This window comes from Manis pentadactyla, chromosome 1 (genome assembly GCF_030020395.1).
Source record: "Manis pentadactyla isolate mManPen7 chromosome 1, mManPen7.hap1, whole genome shotgun sequence".
Classification (NCBI taxonomy): domain Eukaryota; kingdom Metazoa; phylum Chordata; class Mammalia; order Pholidota; family Manidae; genus Manis; species Manis pentadactyla.
Genome location: NC_080019.1, coordinates 205,545,804 through 205,572,218, shown reverse-complemented (window position 1 = coordinate 205,572,218; position 26,415 = coordinate 205,545,804). Strand labels below are relative to the sequence as shown.

The following is a 26,415-nucleotide window of genomic DNA, read 5'->3' as shown; positions in this document are numbered from 1 at the left end:
TTTCTTGCCTTTTCTAGTTTCTAGAGGCAGTCTGTTTTCCTTGGCTCATCTTCAAAGCCAGCAAATGTCACATCTCTCTGACTCTCCAGCATCACAGCTCTCTCTGACCACAGCTGGGAATCATTTTCCACTTTCAAGAACTCATGTGATTAGATTGAGTCCACCTAAATAATCCAAGATAATCTCCTCACCTGAAGTTCCTTAACCTTAATCCCATCTGCAAAACCTCTTTGGCCATGGAGGATTACATATTCACAGGTTCCCAGGATGCAGCGTTGACATCTCTGGGGGGCTAGTATTCTGCATGCCACATTACCAAACTCTCTGAGCCTCAATTTTCTCACCAGTAAAATGGGGATAATAACATTCCTCTCAGGATTGTCATGAGGATTGAATGAGAGATCTTGCCAGAAATGCAGAATTTCAGACAACACCCCATGCCTCCTGACTCAGAATGGGTTCATTTTAAACAAAATCCCTAAGAGATGGAGATGCACAACAAAGTTTGAGACACACTGGTGTTGGGAATTTAGATGGACTGTGATTCCTATCTCTGGGCTCTCACTCTGCTTGGCCACTAACTCACTTTAAAATCAGGGGCCTGTTCAGGTATCCTTCAAGAGCACTTTGAGCCGGGACATGGAGCTAGACAGGTTCCAAGGCTAATTACAACCTGACATTTTACAGTTTGATGACTAAAGTGCTAATGGTGCAATTGCAGGCAGCAGCAATTTGGTGAGTGGGAGGGATTTTTAGCAGGGGGAGGTTTCCTGGCACCCCTTAAGTCCCATCACTAAGGTGACCACCCACTCTGCTTAGCCACGAGGTCAACCTGGTCCACTGTTTGTGATTTTAAGAAATCAATGGCTTTCCAGCAGGCTGGGCTAGAGCTGTAATGGGCCCTAGTTAATGCTCCTAAAACAATGAAATCGTTAACTATCCCAACTGATTTTCCTCCATAATTAAGGCAAGGTTAAGAAGGTGATTACTCACTTTCTCTGGTCAAAATTATGTGAACACAAAGGATGGCCTCTTGGTGGAGAAAATTACATGGAAACCCCCAGTGTGCTGAGCAATGAACTGGCACAGGTTGGCCCCCACTGGAGCCTAGCCCAATGCTTCACTTGCCAAGAGCCAAGGACTCCCTGCCCCCTCCAAGGAAAAACCACTTTTCCCACAGCTTCTCAGCCCCTTCAACATCTCACCATGTTGGCCAGGCCTGAAGGGGGCCCTTCACTCCACCATGCCCAGAGAGGCCCACTTCGCCCACCTGAGCCCACCCTGCTCCCTACTCCTTAATGAAGATAGATTCTCACTGTCATTACTGAAGCACATATAGAAAGCTAGGTTAAATATAAAATTCTGGGTCAGTGAGCTGGCCTACTTCATTCTTTTCATCTATCTTGGGCCCCAAATGAAAAGAGAGAAATTTCTTCATGTTTCAGTTGCTCTAAGAGCCCGGTCTGACACTCCAGGGTTTAGGATGGGAGGACGTTCCTCATGCTGTGGTTACCCCAAGTGAAGAGGTGGCAAATACCCCTAAGACCACTTGGTGCCCAGAGGGTCAGTGCCATCACCCTGGGGTTCACCAGCAATCCTGAGATGGGCAGAAGCTGGGGAAGGCCCTTGCCTGAAGTGGGAGGACTGCTCAGGGAACCCCAGGGACAGAAACCTCAGCAGGGATGCTGGCTGGTAGGGCAGGTAACTGGGGGCCCCATGGGCTGTGAAAGCCGTCTATGCCACACAAAGTGAAGGGGAGCCAGCTCTCTGCATAGGGTCTCTAGTGGCTGACAGTCTGGAGGAACCCTGAACTGGATGCAGAAGCCTGGGTGGTTTCCACAAAGAGGTCCATGTGAGCAAAGGCATGGACATGGGTGTACTGCACACAGTCTAGCAGGAGCTGGGGGCCTGGAAGGTGGCAAGAGCCAGGTGAGCCTAGCCAGGCCACTCAAGCTCAGCTCCCAGAGGCACTGAATGTGAAGCTAAAAGCCTTCTTTTCCCCCGCAAGGACTGGAAAGGTTTTAATGAGCATCACAAGGAACTGGGTGAGGGGGATATAAACTAAATACGGCCTTTATTATCACTTCAGTGGCTTGAGCAGGAGGGAGTTTTACATGGGGTTGTAAACTGTTGAAGAAAACTGAAATCACTGTGGTGGTGGTGGCGGTGGTGTGGGTAGGGTGGTGCTCTTGTTTAAGTATACCTTAGAGGGATCCTTAACTAAAGGAAATGAGCAATGTTGGGCTCCTCCTCTGCACCCAGCAGTGTCCTGCATGATTTCCCATGGCATCCTGGCTAATCCTGTGAATGATCCAGTGAGGTAGGAATTAATAATCTCCACAGTGGAGCTAAGGAAAATCGTGTAATTGGCCCTCATTCTTGAGCTTGTCCTGAATTCATGTCTTTTGCTAAGTGACTTTGCAGTTACTCCCACTCAAGGAGTACAGTCAGTTTCCCTGCCCTGGCTTTGTCTGGCCATGTGAACTACATTGGCCAATAGAACAAGGTGTGTTACTTGGAATCGACACCTTAAGAAGTGTTGTGGGTTTCCATTGGCAAGGGTGTGCCTCTGCCATGTCTGTGAGAAGAACATTCCCCTCAGTGAGTTTGCTGGCTCCAGGCAGGGGCTCAGAGACAGATGAGCCAGCCTGGATCAGCCAAACCCTGGCCCACCTGTGGACTCATGAGTTGAAGAAGTACTTATTATTGTATCTGGCTGACTGTTGTGGTTGTTCGCTATACAGCATTACTATGGCCTTGGGTAGCTGATACACAGAGATAATAACAGAACCTATTTTACAGAGTTGTAGTGAGGATTCAATGAAAATAATCCATATAAAACTCTTAGACAAGAGTTTAATTTTGGGAAGATGAAAAAGTCCTGGAGATAGAAGGTGGTGACGGTTGTGCAATGATGTGAATATACTTAATGCCTTGGGACTGTATACTTAAACATGGTTGAAATGGTAAATTTGATGTTATGTACATTTTACCAGAGGAAAAATAGAACCACTTAGTGCCTGGCATGCAGGGAGTCCTTGGTAAATGTTAGCAATTTTTAGTAGGCAGAAGATGTGTGGTGAAACTATACACTCCAACTACACTTCAACGGTGATCAATTAAGTCCCCAGGTGAATTGCTCTGGAGTAATTATGACTGGCCTCTGCTCATTTCCTAAAAGAAGGGGCATAGGCTCATTCACGCTAAAGAGCTGAAGGGGCATTTGTAGTGGTGAAATGATATGGAAAATAATGTCAGAGCTGGAAGACTGTTTAGTAGTGTTTAATTTCAATCCCCTCATTGTGAGAAACTAAGACACAGAGAGGTGACCCCAAGATCAGTCAGTTGCTTGGTGACAGGGCTAAAACTGGAAACGAGGTCTCTTGACTCCTAGTCCAGTGCTCTGTCTAGTCTGCAACAGACAGGGACACAACAAGGCTTCATCTAATCGCTAATGGAATCTCAGGCACCTGCAGACTGGCTTTGGGGATTCCTTGTGCATCTCAGACCATGAGAGCAAGACACCAACCAACACACAAAGTTCCTCTGACATGGTGATAAGGAGATACAATTTTTTCTCCCCTCCTCCCTCTTTTAAAAAAAAATTAAGCTGAATATATTTTTGCATGGGATCTTTACTCCAGTTTTGGACAGGGTTAATTAAAAGAAAAAATACATATTAAAAGGCCATTTTGATTACTGCTACATGTTAGTAACGCAATGAATAATTGGTTGAATGTCTATGTTAATTGCTTCCTGAATCAGTGATTTTGTTGCTGAATGTCAAGGAGCTGTTGCTATTTTGAAATTAGGAATCATTTCAGGGCACTGGGATGGTGGCGCACACCACACAGTCACACAGTGTCCTCCTGGGTTTGATCCTACCTCAACTTCCTGTTTGCTCCCTTCATCCTGACTTCTCCATTTCTTCCCTGGATCCCTGTTTACCACCTACTCCTGAGACCAGTGGGTCTCAACCTTTGGTCTGTATCAGACCCCCAGGGGAGCTTACTGAAATGCATAGTCCCCCCTCCCCAAGTTTTGATCCAGCAGGCCTGGGAATCTGTATAGTTAACAAGCCTCTCAGAGGCTGGGTTGGGGGTTTCCCTTTGAAGATCTGGCTCAGGTAGAGATGCCCTATGAGGTGCCAGGTTCCAAACTCTGAGAATAACAGCTTCCCCTCACTGGGCTTCAACCCTCTGTTTCTTTGCTGGTGGATCTCCCTCCAGTCCAACTCATCTAAAATGCATCTATTACTGGCCTCCCACAACCTGCTTTCCTCTGTGAGCTGCCAGCGCAGTAGGTACTGGCTCTTCCCAAGCTTACCTGCTCATACCCAGAAGCCTTTTCTGCTCTCTTACCAGCTCTTCCCCAAACACCCATTCCCTAGCTAGATTTTGCCTGCTTTCCCCCATCGCAAATCCTGTTGAAATAGTTGTTTCTGTGACTTTAAAATGTTAGTTTCCATGAGTCCCTTTTGTTCTCACAATGGCCCTTTTATTGTCTCTCTGTTTCATGGTGGCAGTATTTTTTGTCTCTGAGCTGTTAATTACAGTGGCTTGGGGAAGTTATCTTCTGCTTCCTGCATCGTCTCTATTTTCTCCCAGTTTCTTTGTTTTGGTCTCTGCTTCCTTCAGCTGCTTTCTGAGCCTGGATGTCTGGGAGCTCTGTTGGGTGGGGGTGATCAGTGAAAGGTGGGCTTTGCTGAAGGTGCTGAGGTGGACTGTGGTCTGGGAGGCCCCAAGATAGCAGTGTCCATGGGTGTTTCTTTGGGGTCTGGTGAATTTCCCTAGAGTAGATTCATTCAGTCCTCCACCTGGGGAATTGCCTGCCTGCAGGCATTCTCAGAACAGGCTAGGCAAGGGGCTCGCCCCATAATGACCTTCTCTTCTATTGACTTTCAGTCCACCTCCTCCTTCTAGCACTGCACCCATCCTCAGCTGTGCCTTTAACACACTTTCCACCAAGCACCCCTCTCCCTAAGACTGCTGTGTTCCAGCCACCTTGGTCCAGCTCTTCTCCTCCAGGGTGCGGTGGACACTCCCTAAGGGCCCAGCGTACATGCCCCATTTCTGAGCAGCCTTCCCATTGCCCAGGTTGCCCTGCAGTCATTCCTCTTAGTCTCATGCACCTAGTGATGTCGCTAAGGGTATGGGCACTGTAGCCAGACTGCCCAAATTTAGGATCTACTAAGGCCTGGCAAGAGCTGGCCCCTCTGAACGGAGTCTCTGCCCTGTGAAAGTGGCATGATAGCAGGACTACCCCCCTGAGAGGACAAAGGAAGAGAATGTGCGCAAAACAGCACAGGCCTGTAAACAGAGCATTCGCTCTGTAAACGCCAACTCATCTTGTGGGCTGTTAATACATTTCTGACTTAAGAGTTGAGCAGACTCCCTGTTCAAAGTCTGCCATAACTGGAAAAGGAGGTTTTATGGTGCAGGACGGTGGTGACACAACCCGAGTGGGGACAGAGTCAAGAATGTTCTGCTGTGCTTATATCTAGGAATGAAGCAGGAGGGAGGCCACAGAGTCATCAAGACCATGGAGGCCTCAGAAAGAACCTCAGAAGCTCAAAGCAGGGGCCAGACCCCTTTCTTTCCTTTTAATGGACTTCTTCTAGCTTAGGGCATAAACACATTCCACAATACACAAACATATGGAATACAGGCAAAAGCTCCCTGACTCCTCACCCCACTCTCCCTTCCATGTTCCAATTAATTGAGAACCTTAAGGAAATAACTGAAAACACTATGCTTGTTTCACTTCATTGTTAAAAACACCGAATGTCAGAGCTCGAATTCTCTTTAAGGATCATGAAGCAGGTGGGGAAACCAAGGCCCAGAGGGGCAAATGGGCTTGTCCAAAGTCACACAGTGAGGGGTGCGGAGGGAGAGGATAGCCAGTATTCCCCAAGCCCAGTCCCATGCCCACACCAGCCTCTTCATGTCCCCACTTCCCCATTCCCCACACCACTGGCCTTGCATCAGGCGACAAGAAGCTGCACATGAATTCTTTCTTGGAGTCCTTCAGATTTTTGTAATTGAGCCTCCTCCCAGCCTTCCAAGTCCTCACAGCCAGGGCTAGGGAACAAGAAGTTTAAGGGGTGAGCTACTCCTGAATTTATCCCCAAAGAGATGTTAGAGGGCATGTGGAATTTATTTTCTTTTAAAACCTCTAAAGGAGTTTTTGTTTGATTTTTTTTAAAAGTGTCAAGTTAAGAAAAATGACAGTGTCATTAATCAAGAGTCTTAGCTAATAAAAAGCAGGTGATTTTCTTTGTGTTTTTTTTTTGCCAGAGCCTCAGTTTTCCTCATCTATAAAATGGGAATGTTAATTCTGACACTATGTACACCATTGGTGATCAATAAATGTTCCCTGCTGTGTTCTTCTACCTAGGTGTATGGAGCTCTCAAGTGTACACTTGAGGAAAATTTGACCATTCCACTGGATGCTGGAAGCAGCCACATAAAGTACATGCAAAGCCATATTCCAGCACATTACAGTGTTATTTCTAACAAAAATTTACAAGCCCCCTCACTGTCCAGTGACATAGAAGTGGTTCAGTAAATCATGGTACCTAGACTAGATGTTCTATGGCATGGTGATTAAAAATCCTAATTACATTGAACTTCTGGTAACCACGAATCTAAAGCCTGCAATGGCAATAAGTACATACCTATTGATAATCACCCTAAATGTAAATGGTCTGAATGCACCAATCAAAAGATGTAGAGTCAGTCACTGAATGAATAAAAAAACAAGACCCATCTATATACTGCCTATAAGAGACTCACTTCAAACCCAAAGACATACACACACTGAAAGTAAAGGGATGGAAAAACATATTAAATGCAACTAATAGGGAGAAAAAAGTAGGAGCTGCAGTACTTGTATCAGACAAAATAGACTTCAAAACAAAGAAAGTAACAACAGACAAATAAGGATATTACATAATGATAAAGGGGTCAGTCCAACAAGAGGATATAACCATTATAAATATCTATGCACCCAACACAGGATCACCTACATATGTGAAACAAATACTAACAGAATTAAAGGGGGAAACAGAATCCAATGCATTTATTTGGGAGACTTCAACACACCATTCACTCCAAAGGACAGATCAACCGGACAGAAAACAAATAAAGAGAGAGAGGCAGTGAACAACGTATTAGAACAGGTGGACCAAACAGACATCTACAGAACACTCCATCCAAAAGCAACAGAATACACATTCTTCTCAAGTGCACATGGAACATTTTCAAGAATAGATCATATACTAGGCCACAAAAAGAACCTTGGTAAATTCAAAAAGATTGAAATTGTATCAACCAGCTTCTCAGATCACAAAGGTATGAAACTAGAAATAAATTACTGAAAGAAAATGAAAAAGCCCACAAACACATGGAGGCTTAATAACATGCTCCTAAATAATCAATGGATCAATGTCCAAATAAAAAGAGAGATCAAGCAATATATGGAGAGAAATGACAATAATCATTCAACACCACAAAATCTGTGGGATGCAGCAAAGGCTGTGCTAAGAAGGAAATACATTGCAATACAGGCCTACCTCAGGAAAGAAGAACAATTACAAATGAACAGACTAAATTCACAATTAATGAAATTAGAGAAGGAAGAACAAATGAGGCCCAAAGTCAGTAGAAGGATGGACATAATAAAGATTAAAGCAGAAATAAATAAAATTGAGAAAATGAAACAATAGAAAGAATCAATGAGAGCAGGAGCTAGTTCTTCAAGAAAATAAACAAAATAGATACCCCTAGCCAGATTTATCAAGAGAAAAAGAGAATCCACATACATAAACGGAATCAGAAATGAGAAAGGAAAAATCCCTACAGACAACAAAGAAATACAAAGAATTATGAAAGAATACTATGAAAAATTATATGCGAACAAACTGGATAACCTAGAAGAAATGGACAACTTTCTAGAAAAATACAACCTTCTAAGGCTGACCCAGGGAGAAACAGAAAATATGAACAGACCAATTACCAGCAAAGAAATTGAACTGGTAATAAAAAAAACTACCTAAGAACAAAATCCCTGGACCAGATAAGTTTCATTGCTGAATTTTATCAAACATTTAGTGAAGACCTAATACCCATCCTCCTTAAAGTTTTCCAAAAAGCATAAGAGGAGGGAATACTACCAACTCATTTTACGAGGCCAACATCACTCTAATACCTAAATCAGACAAAGACACCACAAAAAAGAAAACTACAGACCAATATCCCTGATGAACATAGATGCAAAAATACTCAACAGAATATTAGCAAACCGAATTCAATAATACATCAATAAGATCATCCATCATGATCAAGTGGGATTCATCCCAGGGATGCAAGGATGGTACAACATTTGAAAATCCATCAACATCATCCACTACATCAACAAAAAGAAGGACAAAAATCACATGATCTTCTGATAGATGCTGAAAAAGCATTCAAAGAAATTCAACATCCATTCATGATAAAAACTCTCAACAAAATGGGTATAGAGGGTAAGTACCTCAACATAATAAAGGCCATATATGACAAACCCACAGCCAACATTATACTTAACAGCAAGAAGCTGAAAGCTTTTCCTTTAAGATCGGGAAGAAGACAAGGATGCCTGCTCTCCCTACTTTTATTCAACATAGTTCTAGAGGTCCTCGTCACAGCAATCAGACAACACAAAGAAATAAAAGGCATCCAGATTGGTAAAGAAGAAGTCAAACTGTCCCTGTTTGCAGATGACATGATACTGTACATAAAGAACCCTAAGAAATCCATCCCAAAACTACCAGATATGATATCTGAATTCAGCAAAGCTGCAGGATACACAATTAATACACAGAAATCTGTTGCATTCCTATACACTAACAATGAAATAGGAGAAAGAGGTATCAGGAAAACAATTCCATTCACAATTGCATCAAAAAGAATAAAATGCCTAGGAATAAACCTAACCAAGGAAATGAAAGACTTATACTCTGAAAACTACAAGACTCTTATGAGAGAAATTGAAGAAGAAACCAATAAATGAAAACACATCCAATGCTCATGGATAGGAAGAACTAATATTATCAAAATGGCCATCCTGCCTAAAGCAATCTACAGATTCAATGCAATCCCTATCAAAATACCAACAGCATTCTTCAATGAACTAGAGTAAACAGTTCTAAAATTCATATGGAACCAGAAAAGACCCCGAATAGCTAAAGCAATCCTGAGAAGGAAGAATAAAGCTGGGGGGATTATGCTCCCTGACTTCAAGCTCTACTACAAAGCCACAGTAATCAAGACAATTTGGTACTGGCACAAGAACAGACCCATAGACCAATGGAACAGACTACAGAGCCCAGATATAAACCCAAGCATACATGGTCAATTAATATATGATAAAGGAGCCATGGATATACAATGGGGAAATGACAGCCTCTTCAACAGCTCGTGTTTGCAAAACTGGACAGCTACATGTAAGAGAATGAAACTGCATTATTGTCTAACCCCGTACACAAAAGTAAACTCAAAACGGATCAAAGACCTGAATGTAAGTCAGGAAACCATAAAACTCTGAGAAAAAAACTTAGGTAAAAATCTCTTGGACATAAACATGAGCAACTTCTTTATTAACATATCTCCACAGGAAAGGGAAACAAAAGCAAAAATGAACAAGTGGAATTACATCAAACTAAAAACCTTCTGTACAGGAAAGGATATCATCAGTAGAACAAAAAGAAATCCTACAATATGGGAGAATAAATTCGTAAATGACATATCTGATAAGGGGTTGACATCCAAATTATATAAAGAGCTCACACACCTCAACAAACAAAAAGCAAATAAGCCAATTAAAAAATGGGCAGAGGAGCCGAAAAGACACTTCTCCAAAGAAGAAATTCAGATGGCCAACAGGCACATGAAAAGATACTTCACATTGCTAATTGTCAGAGAAATGCACATTAAAACCACAATGAGATATTGGTTAGGATGGCCTACATCCAAAAGACAAACAATAACAAATGTTGGCGAGGATGTGGAGAAAGGGGAACCCTCCTACACTGCTGGTGGGAATGTAGATTAGTTAAACCATTGTGGAAAGCAGTATGGAGGTTCCTCAAAAAACTAAAAATAGAAATACCATTTGACCCAGGAATTCCACTTCTAGGAATTTACCCTAAGAATGCAGCAGTCTAGTTTGAAAAAGACAGATGCACCTCTATGCTTATCGCAGCACTATTTACAATAGCTGAGAAATGGAAGCAACCTAAGTGTCCATCAGTAGATGAATGGATAAAGAAGATGTGGCACATATACACAATGGAATATTATTCAGCCATAAGAAGAAAACAAATCCTACCATTTGCAACAACATGGATGGAGCTAGAGGGTATTATGCCCAGTGAAATAAGCCAAGCAGAGAAAGACAAGTATCAAATGATTTCACTCATTGGTGGAGTATAAGAACAAAGCAAAATTGAAGGAACAAAACAGTAACAGACTCACAGAACCCAAGAATGGACTAACAGTTACTAAAGGTAAAGGGACTGGGGAGGATGGGTGGGAAGGGAGGGATAAGGGGAAAAAAAGTGGCATTACAATTAGCAGACTTAATGTAGGGGGGGCATGTGGAGGGCTGTACAACACAGGGAAGACAAGTAGTGATTCTATAGCATCTTACTATGCTGATGGACAGTGACTGTAATGGGGTCTGTGGGGGGTCTTGATGATGGGAGAAGTCTAGTAAGCATAATAAAGTTGCTCAAGTAATTGTAGATTAATGATAACAAAAAAAGGGGTGTGGGCAGAGGAGCTGAACAGACACTTCTTCAAAGAAGAAATTCAGATGGCCAACAGCCACATGAAAAGATGCTCCACATCGCTAATCATCAGAAAAATGCAAATAGAACACAATGAGATACCACCTCACAGCAGTTAGGATGGCCAACATACAAAAGACAAACAACAACAAATGTTGGTGAGGATGTGGAGAAAGGGGAACCCTCCTACACTGCTGGTGGGAATGTAAATTAGTTCAACCATTGTGGAAAGCAGTATGGTGGAGGTTCCTCAAAAAACTAAAAATAGAAATACCATTTGATCCAGGAATTCCATTCCTAGGAATTTACCCTATGAATGCAGGAACCCAGTTTCAAAAACACATATGCAGCCCTATGTTTATTGCAGCACTATTTACAATAGCCAAGAAGTGGAAGCAACCTAAGTGTCCATCAGTAGATGAATGGATAAAGAAGATGTGGCACATATACACAATGGAATATTATTCAGCCATAAGAAGAAAACAAATCCTACCATTTGTAACAACATGGATGGAGCTAGATGAAATAATGCTCAGTGAAATAAGCCAGGCGGAGAAAAACAAGTATCAAATGATTTCACTCATCTGTGGAGTATAAGAACAAAGCAAAAACTAAAGGAACAAAACAGCAGCAGACTCACAGAACCCTAAAATGGACTAACAGTTACCAAAGGGAAAGGGACTGGGGAGGATGGGTGGGAAGGGAGGGATAAGGGGGAAAAGGGGGCATTATGATTAGCAGACATAAAGTGGCAGGGGGCCTGGGGAGGGCTGTGCAACACAGAGAAGACAAGTAGTGATTCTATAGCATCTTACCATGCTGATGGACAGTGACTGTAAAGGGGTATGTGGTGGGGACTTTATAATAGGGGGAGTCTAGTAACCATAATGTTTCTCATGTAATTGTACATTAATAATACCAAAAAAATTCTAATTAGAATGTCTATAGCAGCATAACACTTAGTTTGATTGTGCATGTAAGTGGTTCTGGGCCCTACGATGTAGGATGTTATCCTTTCTCATATAAACTGAACAGGGTTGGCAGTATTACCATGCCCATTTTATAGATAAGAACATTCTGAAATGAATCAAAGTTAAAAAAGTATAATACAAAATTGGTTGTAGTTCATAATGATATCCTTATAATAATAGAATACAAAAAAAAAAAAAAGGCCAGACAGGAATACAAAATCCGATAGTGGTCATATATTTGATTTTATTTAAAAAACTTTCTATAATGTTGATTTCTTTACTTTGTAAATTTAGGCAGTGTGGGATAATAGAAAATAATCAGACAGACCCTACCCAAACCCTAGCTCTGGGACTTGACAACCATGTGGCACTGAATGAGTCATTCCGGTTATTTAAGCCTCAGTTTCCTGTTAGAGAAATGTGATATTTTGGGTGATTATTACTTTTTTATTTATCTTTGTCTCTAATTTCTAGCTATTCTTTAGGTTCCACTACACTTATAGTACTTGCATAACAGGGAGAAAAGATATTTAAAAATAAAATCTACTTTACATGATGTTTTAAGATTAAATTAGGTAATGAGTGTAAGGAACCCGGCAGAGCTTACAATAATAATTTATTTTTGCAATTTTTAAATTTTGATATCATTCATGTACAATTACCTGAACAACATTATGGTTACTAGATTCCCCCCATTCTCAAGCCCCCCCCACATATCCCATTACAATCACTGTCCATCGGTGTAGTAAGATGCTATAGAATCACTACTTGTCTTCTCTGCATATACTGCCTTCCCCATGTCCCCACCCCCCTACATTATGTGTGCTAATAATAACGCCCCATTTTCCCCTTTATCCCTCCATCCCCACCCACCCTTCCCAGTCCCTTTCCCCTTGGTAACTGTTAGTCCATTTTAGGGTTCTGTGAGTCTGCTGCTGTTTTGTTCCTTTAGTTTTTGCTTTGTTCTTATACTCCACAGATGAGTGAAATCATGTGGCATTTGTCTTTCTCTGCTTGGCTTATTTCACTGGGCATAATACCCTCTAGCTCCATCCATGTTGTTGCAAATGGTAGGATTTGTTTTCTTCTTATGGCTGAATAATATTCCATTGTGTATATGTGCCACATCTTCTTTATCCATTCATCTACTGATGGACACTTAGGTTGCTTCCATTTCTCAGCTATTGTAAATAGTGCTGCGATAAACATAGAGGTGCATCTGTCTTTTTCAAACTAGACTGCTGCATTCTTAGGGTAAATTCCTAGAAGTGGAATTCCTGGGTCAAATGGTATTTCTATTTTTAGTTTTTTGAGGAACCTCCATACTGCTTTCCACAATGGTTTAACTAATCTACATTCCCACCAGCAGTGTAGGAGGGTTCCCCTTTCTCCACATCCTCGCCAACATTTGTTATTGTTTGTCTTTTGGATGTAGGCCATCCTAACCAATATCTCATTGTGGTTTTAATGTGCATTTCTCTGACAATTAGCAATGTGAAGTATCTTTTCATGTGCCTGTTGGCCATCTGAATTTCTTCTTTGGAGAAGTGTCTTTTCGGCTCCTCTGCCCATTTTTTAATTGGCTTATTTGCTTTTTGTTTGTTGAGGTGTGTGAGCTCTTTATATAATTTGGATGTCAACCCCTTATCAGATATGTCATTTACGAATTTATTCTCCCATATTGTAGGATTTCTTTTTGTTCTACTGATGATATCCTTTCCTGTACAGAAGGTTTTTAGTTTGATGTAATTCCACTTGTTCATTTTTGCTTTTGTTTCCCTTTCCTGTGGAGATATGTTAATAAAGAAGTTGCTCATGTTTATGTCCAAGAGATTTTTACCTAAGTTTTTTTCTCAGAGTTTTATGGTTTCCTGACTTACATTCAGGTCTTTGATCCGTTTTGAGTTTACTTTTGTGTACGGGGTTAGACAATAATGCAGTTTCATTCTCTTACATGTAGCTGTCCAGTTTTGCAAACACGAGCTGTTGAAGAGGCTGTCATTTCCCCATTGTATATCCATGGCTCCTTTATCATATATTAATTGACCATGTATGCTTGGGTTTATATCTGGGCTCTGTAGTCTGTTCCATTGGTCTATGGGTCTGTTCTTGTGCCAGTACCAAATTGTCTTGATTACTGTGGCTTTGTAGTAGAGCTTGAAGTCAGGGAGCATAATCCCCCCAGCTTTATTCTTCCTTCTCAGGATTGCTTTAGCTATTCGGGGTCTTTTCTGGTTCCATATGAATTTTAGAACTGTTTACTCTAGTTCATTGAAGAATGCTGTTGGTATTTTGATAGGGATTGCATTGAATCTGTAGATTGCTTTAGGCAGGATGGCCATTTTGATAATATTAGTTCTTCCTATCCATGAGCATTGGATGTGTTTTCATTTATTGGTTTCTTCTTCAATTTCTCTCATAAGAGTCTTGTAGTTTTCAGAGTATAAGTCTTTCATTTCCTTGGTTAGGTTTATTCCTAGGCATTTTATTCTTTTTGATGCAATTGTGAATGGAATTGTTTTCCTGATACCTCTTTCTCCTATTTCATTGTTAGTGTATAGGAATGCAACAGATTTCTGTGTATTAATTGTGTATCCTGCAGCTTTGCTGAATTCAGATATCATATCTGGTAGTTTTGGGATGGATTTCTTAGGGTTCTTTATGTACAGTATCATGTCATCTGCAAACAGGGACAGTTTGACTTCTTCTTTACCAATCTGGATGCCTTTTATTTCTTTGTGTTGTCTGATTGCTGTGACGAGGACCTCTAGAACTATGTTGAATAAAAGTAGGGAGAGCAGGCATCCTTGTCTTCTTCCCGATCTTAAAGGAAAAGCTTTCAGCTTCTTGCTGTTAAGTATAATGTTGGCTGTGGGTTTGTCATATATGGCCTTTATTATGTTGAGGTACTTACCCTCTATACCCATTTTGTTGAGAGTTTTTATCATGAATGGATGTTGAATTTCTTTGAATGCTTTTTCAGCATCTATCAGAAGATCATGTGATTTTTGTCCTTCTTTTTGTTGATGTAGTGGATGATGTTGATGGATTTTCAAATGTTGTACCATCCTTGCATCCCTGGGATGAATCCCACTTGATCATGATGGATGATCTTATTGATGTATTATTGAATTCGGTTTGCTAATATTCTGTTGAGTATTTTTGCATCTATGTTCATCAGGGATATTGGTCTGTAGTTTTCTTTTTTGTGGTGTCTTTGTCTGATTTAGGTATTAGAGTGATGTTGGCCTCGTAAAATGAGTTGGTAGTATTCCCTCCTCTTATGCTTTTTGGAAAACTTTAAGGAGGATGGGTATTAGGTCTTCACTAAATGTTTGATAAAATTCAGCAGTGAAACCATCTGGTACAGGAATTTTGTTCTTACAATAATAATTTTAACAGAATAAACAGGTCTGAGAGGTGGGGAGGCAGGTAGAGGATAAGCCAGGGTGGGTAGACAGGAGGGCTGGATGTGTGGGTGTGGGAGACCTGGGGATGGCTTGCCTATCCCTTGGAAGGCAGACAGATGCAGCAGATCCTATTGTCAGCTTGCAAGGGGGTGCCTGACAGTGCCTGGGCCTGCCTCTCAGGGTCTGCAGGGCTGGGACACACCCAGGTCCCTCATGCCCACAAGGCCCGTGATTAAAAAACAGTGTTTCTGAATGCTTCATGAGGTGCTTCATATGGACTGTGTAATTCTTTCTGCACAATGGCTTTGTACCCTGAGTGCTGCTAATGTGCCCATTTTACAGATGAGGAAGCCGAGGCTTTGCCCAGGTTGCTGGGCAGAGTGAAGCCTCAAAACAAATCCAGGTCTCCTGACCATCCAGCCTCCAGAGGTACCTTAGATCCTGTGCTGACTTCCTTGAATGGATGGACTGCAACCAGAGAAAAGGGAGGACTTGATGAGTCTTGGTGCAGCTCTGCAAATGTCCTCTTTGTGGGCATGAGGTTTCCTGGCTGATTTCATCTTATTACCCAGGCCAAGTTCAATTAGATGGTTATTTAAAGGGCCAGCATCCATTTGGAGAGCTGGAGATGAGCTTGGCGTAACCTGGGAGGCCATCTTTTTATTTTTTTATTTTTTTATATTTACTTTTTTTTTTTTTAGATAATTATTTTTTATTGAAGGTTAGTTGACACACAGTATTACATTACATTAGTTTCAGGTGTACAACACAGTGATTCAACATTTATATACATGATAATTCTAGGTACCAGCTATCACCATACCAAGTTGTTACAATATTTTGACTATATTCCTTATGCTATACATTACATCCCGGTTACTTATTTATTTTACAATTGGAAGTGTGTACTTTTTTTTTTTTTTTTTTTTGGTGAGGGCATCTCTCATATTTATTGATCAAATGGTTGTTAACAACAATAAAATTCTGTATAGGGGAGTCAATGCTCAATGCACAATCATTAATCCACCCCAAGCCTAATTTTCATTAGTCTCTAATCTTCTGAAGCATAACGAACAAGTTCTTACATGGAGAACAAATTCTTACATAGTGAATAAGTTACATGGTGAACAGTACAAGGGCAGTCATCACAGAAACCTTTGGTTTTGCTCATGCATTATGAACTATAAACAGTCAGTTCAAATATGAATACTCATTTGATTTTTATACTTGATTTATATGTGGATACCACATTTCTCCCTTATTATTATTATTTTTAATAAAATGCTGAAGTGGTAGGTAGATGTAAGATAAAGGTAGAAAACTTAGTTTAGTGTTGTAAGAGAGCAAATGTAGATGATCAGGTGTGTGCCTGTAGACTATGTGTTAATCCAAGCTAGACAAGGGCAATAAAACATCCATGTATGCAGAAGATTTCTCTCAGAACAGGGGGGGTGAGGTTCTAAGCCTCACCTCTGTTGATCCCCAATTTCTCACCTGATGGCCCCCCTGCGACTGTGCCTGTCTTAGGTTGTTCCTCCCTTGAGGAATCTTACCTGGGAGGCCATCTTTACGTCAATAGTTAATGTGTCCATTTTATTAGGTGTCTGGCAAAACATTTGTTTGGTACTTTAAACTAGTGGTCCATTTATGTTACTGGTTAGAATAAATCTAACTTAAAAAAATGTGATTTAAAGAAATGCACAGATGATAGGATGGGTGCCTAGGTTCTCACTACTCAACATGGTCCTCAACAACACCTGAGAGTCTGACATAAATCCAGGATCCCAGACTCCACCCCAGTCCCACTGAGTCAGAATCTGTATTTAACAAGATCCCCAGGAGAATCATATGTACAGCAGAACTAGAGAAACACTGGGTTGGCTGGTCCACAGTAAGGCAAAGCCACCAAGGTGCCATAGGAAAGACTGAGAGAGGCTATCCAGCTCCAGACACCACCGCAGCCTCTACCAATTCTTAGCCAGTCTCTCCATTTTATGCACAAGACAGGGGCTCAGAGAGCGAAGTTTTCTTTCCTGATGTCATCCAGCAAGACAGTAGCAGATCTGGTCTAGGATCTTGGACTTTTGGTGTTCTAACTCCCAGCCATAACTCCTAAGGTATACCCAGGAGTATATAGGACTCTAGACACCTGAGGCTGGGCCAGAGCCAACCAGGAGTAGCCAGCAGCCCCTGTATGCTCATTAATCTCTCACCCTCAGAACAGGTTGTTTTCCTGAGAGGAACAATCAGTGCTTTTGGGGACAGAAGAGTCCCTGGGAAGGGGACTCCAGGAGAGCCCTGGGCTACAGAATGTAGACTGTCTTGCCAACTCACAAAAGAACAGTCTTTCCTGGCAAGCTCATGGGGATGCGTTCCTGGCAGCATGGCTGGGAAGAACAGGGTTACCAGGGAGCCCAGGACTCTCCCTGGGGATGCTGGAGGGGACCCAAGGCACTGTGCCATGGGGGGATGAGCACTGCCATGGCCCACTGCTGTCACTGAGGAGTGCTCCAGTTTTCAACCATCCACTTCATGTTCAGAAAACATTTACAATCACCTCTTCCATTCTGAGTCTGTCCTGAGCCCTGTTCCCTGAACTCTGGCTATGACACAGTCCCAGAATCTCACAGAGCCCGAGTCCCTGCTCTGACATTAGCAGTTTGGGGCAAGGGGCTAAGCATTTCTGAGCCTCAGTTGCTGCTTCCATGAAATGGCTATGATTATACACCCACCAGAGTGGCTAAAATGAAAACAACTGACTTTATAAGCATTGATGAGAGTGTGGAGCAACAGGAACTCTCACACATTGCTAGTGGGAGTGTGACATGGAATACCCATTTTGGAAAAAGGTCTGACAGTTTCTAAAGCTGAATCTATACCTACCCTGTGGCCCAACAATCCCACTTTGAGTAATAGAAATGAAAATTTATGTTCACACAAAGACATGACATGAATATTCATAGAGACTTAATTCACAATAGCTTAAAACTGGAAACTCTCCAAATGCCCACTCATCAGACAGCAGATGAACAACTTGTGATGGGGTCACACCATGGAATACTACCCAGCCCTGATAAAGGACAGACCACACATGTCTGAAACAACATGGAGGAATCGCACAGATGTGTTGGGTGGAAGGAGCCAGACTTGACAGAGAACAAACTATGTGATTCTATTGATGCAGGTTCAAGAGTAGGCAGAACCAGTCGATGGTGATAAAAGTCAAAGAGGTGGTTTTCTCTGGGTGGGTGAAGAGGGACTGACTGGGAAGATTCCCAAGGGATCCCCTCACCAGGGAAATGTGTTATAACTGGATATGGGTGGTGACTGCACAGATATGAATAGAGGTAAAAATCCATCCTGCTGTACACTTTAATTTGCTGTGCAATATTATTCAATGACAGAAAGATAGTGAGTGCATGTGAGACAGGAAGGGTCATCCCTGCCTCACAGGGGCCTTCTGAGGGTAGAAAAGAGACTGTACCTGGCTCCTAGTGAATTCTCAATCAATGACTGCTATGGATCAGTCCAAGCCTACTGGAGAGGTGGCACTTCTCATTCTCTCTGGTCTGGGTTTCTTGCTCTGTAAAACGGGAATAAGGAGGGACTTCAAGCTCATGGAGGTAATGCTGCAATGGTGCTCAGAACAGGACCTGTCTCCCAGGTACATGGAGGTATCTCTGTTGCTTCCCTTCACTCTGGGATGCTCACAGAGGGAGACCCAGAAAGTCTGCCCCAAAGGGCCACCCCACCCTGTCACCTCCCATAAATGCAGCTTCAGAAGTCATTTCATTTAGCTTGACAAGAACACTAGCACCCCCTGACAAGAGTTCTGGTACCCTGGGTACAGGGAGGCCCTGGGGGACCATGAAGCCACAACCTGGGGACTCTAATAGCAAGGACAGATTGAGGTCCCAACTATTCTACAATGGGGGAGCATGGATCATAGGCCTCATGTTATAGTTAGGGAGACTGAGACTCATAAAACTGACAGGGCTGGATGGTCGGGGAGTAGAACTCAAGTCCAGGTCAGTGGGAACCCAAATCCTGGCATCATTCTCCTGCAAAAACAGTAACCTTGGAATGCAGAACCCAAAGGATATTTACCAGCTATGTGACCCCAGGGGAGCTTCCCTCCTCTACTGGAACCTAAGCTCTTATGAGGTTAGGAGGTTTCTGTCTTTCTCTTCTTGTAGCCTCAGTACACAGCAGTGTGAGGCACATAGTAGGTGCTAAGTAAATACTTTTCACATGAGGGAAGTTGTGATTCCATGACGAGTGTGACATTCAAGTCAGCCTCACCTGACCCAAACTGACACTTCTAGGTTCCTTCCCATGATACCCCTGCACATTGAGCCTCCTCCTCCAACCCTCTGTTTTTGAATTTTGGGGCCTCATCCCTGTTCACAGCACCTGTTCCCTGCTCCCATGCCTTACTCTCACAGAAACTTTCAGGCCTGATAGAGAAGTGAGAGCTTTCTTTTTTCTGATCCTCTACAGTATCACAGAGATAATCATAACAAAGGTTGCTTCACAGACCAGGTGTTGGCAAACTACAGCCTGTGGGTCAAATCTGGCTGCGATCTGTTTTTGTAAATACAATTTTATTTGGATATAGTCATACTCTCTTGTTTATGTATTGCCTATGGCTGCTCATACACTATAACAGCAGCACTGACAAACTGCAACAGAACTTGTCTGACCTGCAAAGTCTAAAATACAAGCCTAAAAATGGCTCTTTACAGAAAAAGTTTGCTAACCTCTACCATACATTAACTGCAAACTATGAGATTTTCTATGTATTATTTTGTTGCATCTTCATAACAACCCAAAAGGAGCTTGGGAACTAGTGTTATGCCCATTTTATGGCTATGCAAACTGAGGCTCAGAGTTGAAGGGACTTGCTCAAGGTCATGTAACCAGTAGGCAACAGAGCTGGGATTCAAATCCATCCATGTCCCCTATTCCAATAACAGGCTCTAACTGCAAAAAGACAAACACCACAGGACTAGCTTGCATGTTGCAAGTAGATTCTATATGCACAAGAGAAATTCTACAGATGAGGGTAAATGGGCCAGAGGAGGCCAGAAGACTCTTGAAAGAGGCACAGTTTGAGCTGCATCATTCAGGGTGAGGAGCTTCATCTGGATGGGGGTAGGTGAGCACATGCAGGAAATCCGGGAGGACAGGCCAGATAACTGGGACAAGGCAGGGCCACAGGCTAGCTGGTGAAGGCTGGCCAGAAGCCGGGGTGATGGGGAGCCACAGAAGGACACTCTTAAAATGATGCTTATGGACGATCTGTCTGCAGGGTCCCAACAGGCTGCCAAGTCCACAGGTAGGAGGAGGAAAATACTGCAGGAAATTCCCTACCTAGGCATTGCAAGGAATTCCTAATTTCCTAAAAAGGACACGAACATTGAGTGGCTTTTGGCAGCATGAGTTATAAGTAAGGTTTTCCCTGTGGCCCAAATGTTGGCAAAAACTCCCTTTAGGGCAAAGCCTTGATTTCTTCAACTGTAAAATGGGGAATGCCATGGGCTCATGTGAGGGTTAAAGGCATTGATATTTGCAAAGCTCACTGAACAGTGCCTGGCACAGAGTAAGTGCTAGAAGGGTTTGCTAGGTAAATAGAGAACACAAATAAGACCTAACTTCAGCAAATATCAACTCCCAACTTTTTCACCCCAAATGATTCACATGCTGTTCAGAATTTGCTCCGCGCACAATGTGGCTAATTTAAACACTGCCGCAGAGTGGCAAACCTGAACGGCATTTCAATGAACACAAACCTTATTTTTAACAAGACACACTTTGGCACTTGCAAGAACATTTAAAAATACCTTCCCCATTCCAGAGCAGCACTGTGTGGCAACCAGGTCCAGGGAGAAATCCTTAGTTTGGGGTCATTGTTTTCTCTGAGACCTGGGTTCTGGGAAGGGGTGTCAGCTGGTATGGCTACAGAGGCTGCTGAGGGTGTCCATGGTTGGGGGGCTGGTAAGAGACTTTCCAGTGCATTGATTAACTTCCGAGTTGATAACAGTTGGTCTGTCTGCTTCCCCTCTGGACTGGGGGTCCTCAGAGATTCTGCATCTTCTTCTGTTCAGCAGATACACAGGGACACCACTGTACCGTGTAAACGGGGACTCCCATTCCAGGGAAAGACAATGAACATGGACATAAACAAAAAAGCCAACAAGATCATCCCAGAGAGTTATATGTGCTATCAAGAATATCAAGGACTCCTGTGTGTTGTGGAGGATGAGGGTGTTCAGGTGGTCAGGGAGGGCTTCCTGGAGGTGGTGACATTTGAGCTAAGAATGGAATGAGGGGGAGGAGCCCGTTCTGTAAGATCTGGAAGAGTGGTGGAGGCAGAAGGGATAGCAAGTGCCAAGTCCCTGGTGATTTTAGAACAAACAGAAGAGTGGGGGGCTAGATGGAGTGTGATGGGCTATGCTGACAGTGGCTGAGGCACAGTGGCAGGGCCAGACTGCATATGACATGGAGATCCATATGGAGGCCTCTGCAGGACTCCTGGGAGGAGGTGCTGGGTGGCCTGGGTGGGGACAGTGGCTCAGTGAGCAGTGGGTAAGCCACTGCTTAACCTCAGCAGGTATCATGCATACTGCATTTTACATGAACAGCATGCCTCTTGGATTGCTGAGCCTGGCAGTTCTGTCCTAGCACCGTGCCTGGCACATAGTAGGTATTTAATAAACATTTAAAGAATAGTCATCAAAACTACCCTTTCTTCAATGTCTGTGACAGGCCTTCAATGTCCAGCAACTTTGCTTGTTTTTAAATGAAGCGCATGCTTGTTGCATTTCCTCTCTTCCAGAAGGTTCTTGTGTATTCTTCCCACAACCTTGGTTTGCTGGACTGTTGGGTAAAAGGGACTCATGAATTGATCTGACCATGTAGTGTCTTGAAAGCCTTGCAAGGAGGCTGGGTATTGTGGGACTGTCACTCACAAGTCTCATGGCTGGGAAGGACTGCGTTGTGATTGATGCTGGGACTTGCAGCAAAATGTCTATGTCCAAGTGTTGAAGGAACAACAAATAGAGCAGAGTCTGCCACTAATGAATTATTTCTTTCAGAACTTTCTCAACTCCTAAGAAAATGCTTGAGGCATGTCTGATCTACCCTACAATATTTCTAAACAGTGTCTCATGAAGGAAAAACTGATTCCTTGACCCTAAGCCCCATTTTTTCCCCAACTTGAGCATATTTTAGTCCTCTTCAGTGAAACAGTGCTGGGATCTCAGGCTCCCTGCTTTGTCCCCCTACCCCCCTATTGCTTTCAGGTGGATGACTACAAAAGATGTAAATTGTTTTAAATATATTTCAGGAACAACCTCAGGTAACTTCACAAATGTAATCTCTTTTAATTTCCCCTGTGAGGGAATCAGTGATTCCCAATTTACAAATAAAGAAACTGAGGCCTGAGGAAATTACAGAACTTGTATCTGGTGGTGTTCAGACTCCCTGGGTGCTCTGCTCCAGAGCGTGCCAGGGCTACCCTGTCCTCCCACGGATGGAGTCTGAGGGCTGGAGGAGGCCCCACGGGGCAGGGAGGAGTGTCGTGGAGTCCAGCTCATTCCTTGAGTTGTGAGGTATGAATTAAGAGTTTTGCCTCAAGACTTTCCTTGGTCCTCTTCTTTTGGGGCTGACACAACCTGCAGGTGTCTGAACACGATCTTGGGGCCTCTCTGAGTGACACCCTGGATCTCTGTAGGGCTTCCCAATACACACAGGCACTTCTGTACCCAGCGGAAATTTGCAAGTGCTACAGTATCATGGATCACAGTCCCGAAAAACTGGAAAACTGTATGGAACCAAGCTAACTACTCCCTCCAGAGAGAAACGGGTGTGTTGTTCATGGCTAATATTCAGATAAGAAACATAATATTCCTATAATCACAACCCCCAGAGGCTGTACTCTTGCCATAACTCCTTATTACTTCTTACTTCTGGGCAACCCCTAAGGCTCTCACTTTACATTCCACGACTTCCCAACACTCACCCATGAATCCAAGCCCTCATATCCACCTGCCGAGTCCGTGTCAGGTGTCAGGGCTGGGCTACTGAACAGGCATCCTAAGCAGAATGGGACTCCACTCCACCAATCCTTCTGCCCTCCACCCCACCAACCTTTCTGCTCCAGGCTCCCCATCTTGGCAAATGGGCATCATCAAACCAGTTGCTCAGGAAAAATCCAGGAAGTCATCTTTGATTCCTCTCATCCCCCAACCCCTTGTATCCAATACCTGGGCAACTACTACTGGACTCTCTCTAAATATATCCTGAATCCGAGACCTCCCACCTCCCCTGCGCTACACCCAGGTCCAAGCCACCATTGTCTCTTACAATTGTCTCCTGTTTGTACATCCACTGGCAATAGCTTAGCTTTCACACAGCAGCCAGAATGGGTCTTTCCAAAGCACAAATCAGACCATGTCCCTCCCAGGCTCAAATCCCTGCAATGGTTCACACTGTCATCAGAATCCAGTACAAGCTCCATTCTATAGCCAGTGAGAACTTATGTGATCTGGCTCTGGTAGCTTCTCCAGCTTCTTTCCTGCCTCTCCCCAGTCACTCTCTATACCTGCCTTCTTTCCATCTCACCAACATGCTAATATGCTCCTGCCTCAGAGTCTTTGCACATGCCATTCCCCCTGCCTAGGACAAAGTTTTCCCCAGATGCATACCTACATCCCTCCCACGTTTCAGATCAAACCCCAGAGTTTCCTCCTCACAGAAGGCTTCCGTTACCACCATGCCTAATGCTGCTTCCCCATCACTTTCTATCATATCACTCTGTTTTGTAATGACCTCAAAACTAGCTTCTCTATTTGTTTACAGGTTTGACGCCTTTGTCCTGACACTAAGTGTAAATTCCATGAGCAAAGAGACTCTCCATCCTCTCTTCTGGGTTACTGGATTATCTCTGGCATCTAGAACTGCCCAGAAAATAGCAAGCACTCAGTAAACACCTGGTGACTTAATGACTCACTCAACGCCTTTGCTCAAGCTTCTTCCTCCTCCCAAACCTCTTTCCCCTTAGTGGTCATTTCTATTAGTCAACGACATTTTTAGAGAAGATAAATAGTGGCATTTGTTTACGCCTTCTCAAAATGAACATGTCATCTTTTTTGCCCAGCTATGTCCTTATGCTGCCATTATTGAAAAAAAAATGGTATTGGAGACTTTATTTTCCTCACATCTGCAACCTGCGGCCCCTTAATTCAAGTGATTGGCAAGAATGAGAGAAGGATGCAGGGAATGGCACCCCTGTGCCCAGGATCTATGCCAGAGCTTTCCTTGCATCCTCTCCTCTGAGTCTCTGTCATCTCAGCATCTCAGTGTGGCAGGTATGATTGTTGCCATTTTGCAGATGAAAGAGCTGAAGCTCAGAGAGTCTAGGCAATCTGCTCAAGATTACATGGTTGGCAAGTGATGGGAGCTGAACTCTAGGCTGCCTCCCCAGGAGGAGAACCCGTGAGCTTCCTCGAGAGAACCTTTCCCTCAACCTTGAAGGTCTAGTCTTTAAATGCTTCTAGGCATCCTCCCATCCTCTTCGTAAGAAGACACTGCTTAGAAACCCACATCAGCCTCTTCTTAGAGGTGTCAGAGGGAGCATCTTGATGGATTGCATTTCCAAAATAAGAATTCCTGCCATTTCTCAAGGCTTGACGGGAATCTTCCAGAGAAGGGCAGTACGTGTCTCTGTTTTAAACACACATGACATTCACATGTGGTCCATTTATCATGTCCTGCTCCCCAGTTTCACTCAGGTCCCTACTCAAAAGCTACCTCCTCAGAGAGGTCCCCTCTGTGAGGCCCTTCATCACACTGCCTCCCCAGCCCTGCTTCAGTGCTCCTCACAGCCCCTGTCACCTGCAGCTATTCTACTGGGTTATAAATATATGTTTATTTAGTTAGTCCTTTGTGGTTTCCTTCTGCTAGCATGTAAGCTCCAGGAAGGCAACTTTCTCTGTTTGGGTTTTTTCCCTATTGTCATGACCCCAGGACTAGAACCATGCCTGGTATTTATAGGGGGCTCAACAGATAACAGAGTATGTGAATGAATGAATTACAACAGAATTACTCAGTACTTATTTCATGACTTTCTGATATTATTCTGTTTTCTTTTCCTTAAAGTTTTATTATATAAGCAATATAAATCCATAGTGTAAATTTTTTAAAAATACAGATAAGCAAAGAGGAAAATAAGGTTCTTCAGTAATCCCATCACTTTACTGGTACATTTAGGAGTATTTTCTGCCAGATTTTACTTATCCATAATACAAATGTACCTTTTCACAAACTCATTTATTAAAAAATTACAAATGGCATGTTCACTGTATTCCAGGTACTGTGCAAGGCACTGTGCATATGAAATCCTGGACGGGCAGGATTTCCCAGTGATGGCACTGTGGACATTTTGGCTGCATAATTCTTTATTGTGGAGGTTTCCATGTGCATTGGCCTCTATCCACTGGATGCCAGTAGCTCCTCCCTAGTTAAGACACGTCTCTAGACATTGCCAAATGTCCCTGGAGGTTGGGGCAGGTGGGCAAAAATCACCCCATTGCTACTTGCTTGTCTAGAGTAGGAGATGGATATCTAAAGAGGATCATACCGTACCCTGCCTTGAGTGACTATCCATTGTCAGTGACCAATATTTCTGAAGTCATTTCCAAGTCCCTGAACACATTACTGACGGCTGCACCTGCCATTCCCACTGCTGGACATTTGTGCTGTGTACTTGACTCTGATGCAAAGGCAGATCCAAGAATAACAGAGAGCCCCCTCTGCCCAACTCTGGCAGGCTTTGCGCATCCTGACAGCCACGGTATCACCATAGATTTCTGGAGGGGATGATACTGGGTCACATACCTCTTGGCTACACCAGACACCAAGCTTCCAAGTCTTCTCCCTGAGCCTCCTCACTACATCTGCTCATACCCTGAGATACCAGAAGGAAAAGGCAAAGGGAACCTGGAAGCAAAAGCTTTTTAGAAGGGGCTGGTGAGGAGACCATTCTGTTCAGCATTCCCATTTCACAGATGTGGAAATTATGGCCAGGGGAGGGGAGGCTGGTAACCACCTGGCATGAATGTCCTAAGGGGGTTTTGGCACCATTTGCTGAGGGCCACTTGAGACTCAAATGAGATGGAGGCTGGGGGAGATGGTGCTTCATGAT

At 43.2% G+C, this 26,415-nt stretch overlaps 1 protein-coding gene across 15 annotated transcripts in view; it reads right to left on the bottom strand.

The window, feature by feature from the left end:
* The window catches only part of ATP2B2 (ATPase plasma membrane Ca2+ transporting 2), a 353,731-nt gene that overhangs the window by 229,995 nt on the left and 97,321 nt on the right, over positions 1 to 26,415 (bottom strand). For 12 of the 15 annotated variants that reach the window (XM_057506664.1, XM_057506651.1, XM_057506661.1 and 9 more), the window contains one exon: positions 18,694 to 18,792. The exons of the other annotated variants lie outside the window; for them this stretch is intronic. The gene's annotated coding sequence lies outside the window, so the exon portion shown is untranslated. The remainder of the gene's footprint in view (positions 1 to 18,693; positions 18,793 to 26,415) is intronic. 15 annotated transcript variants of the gene reach the window in all.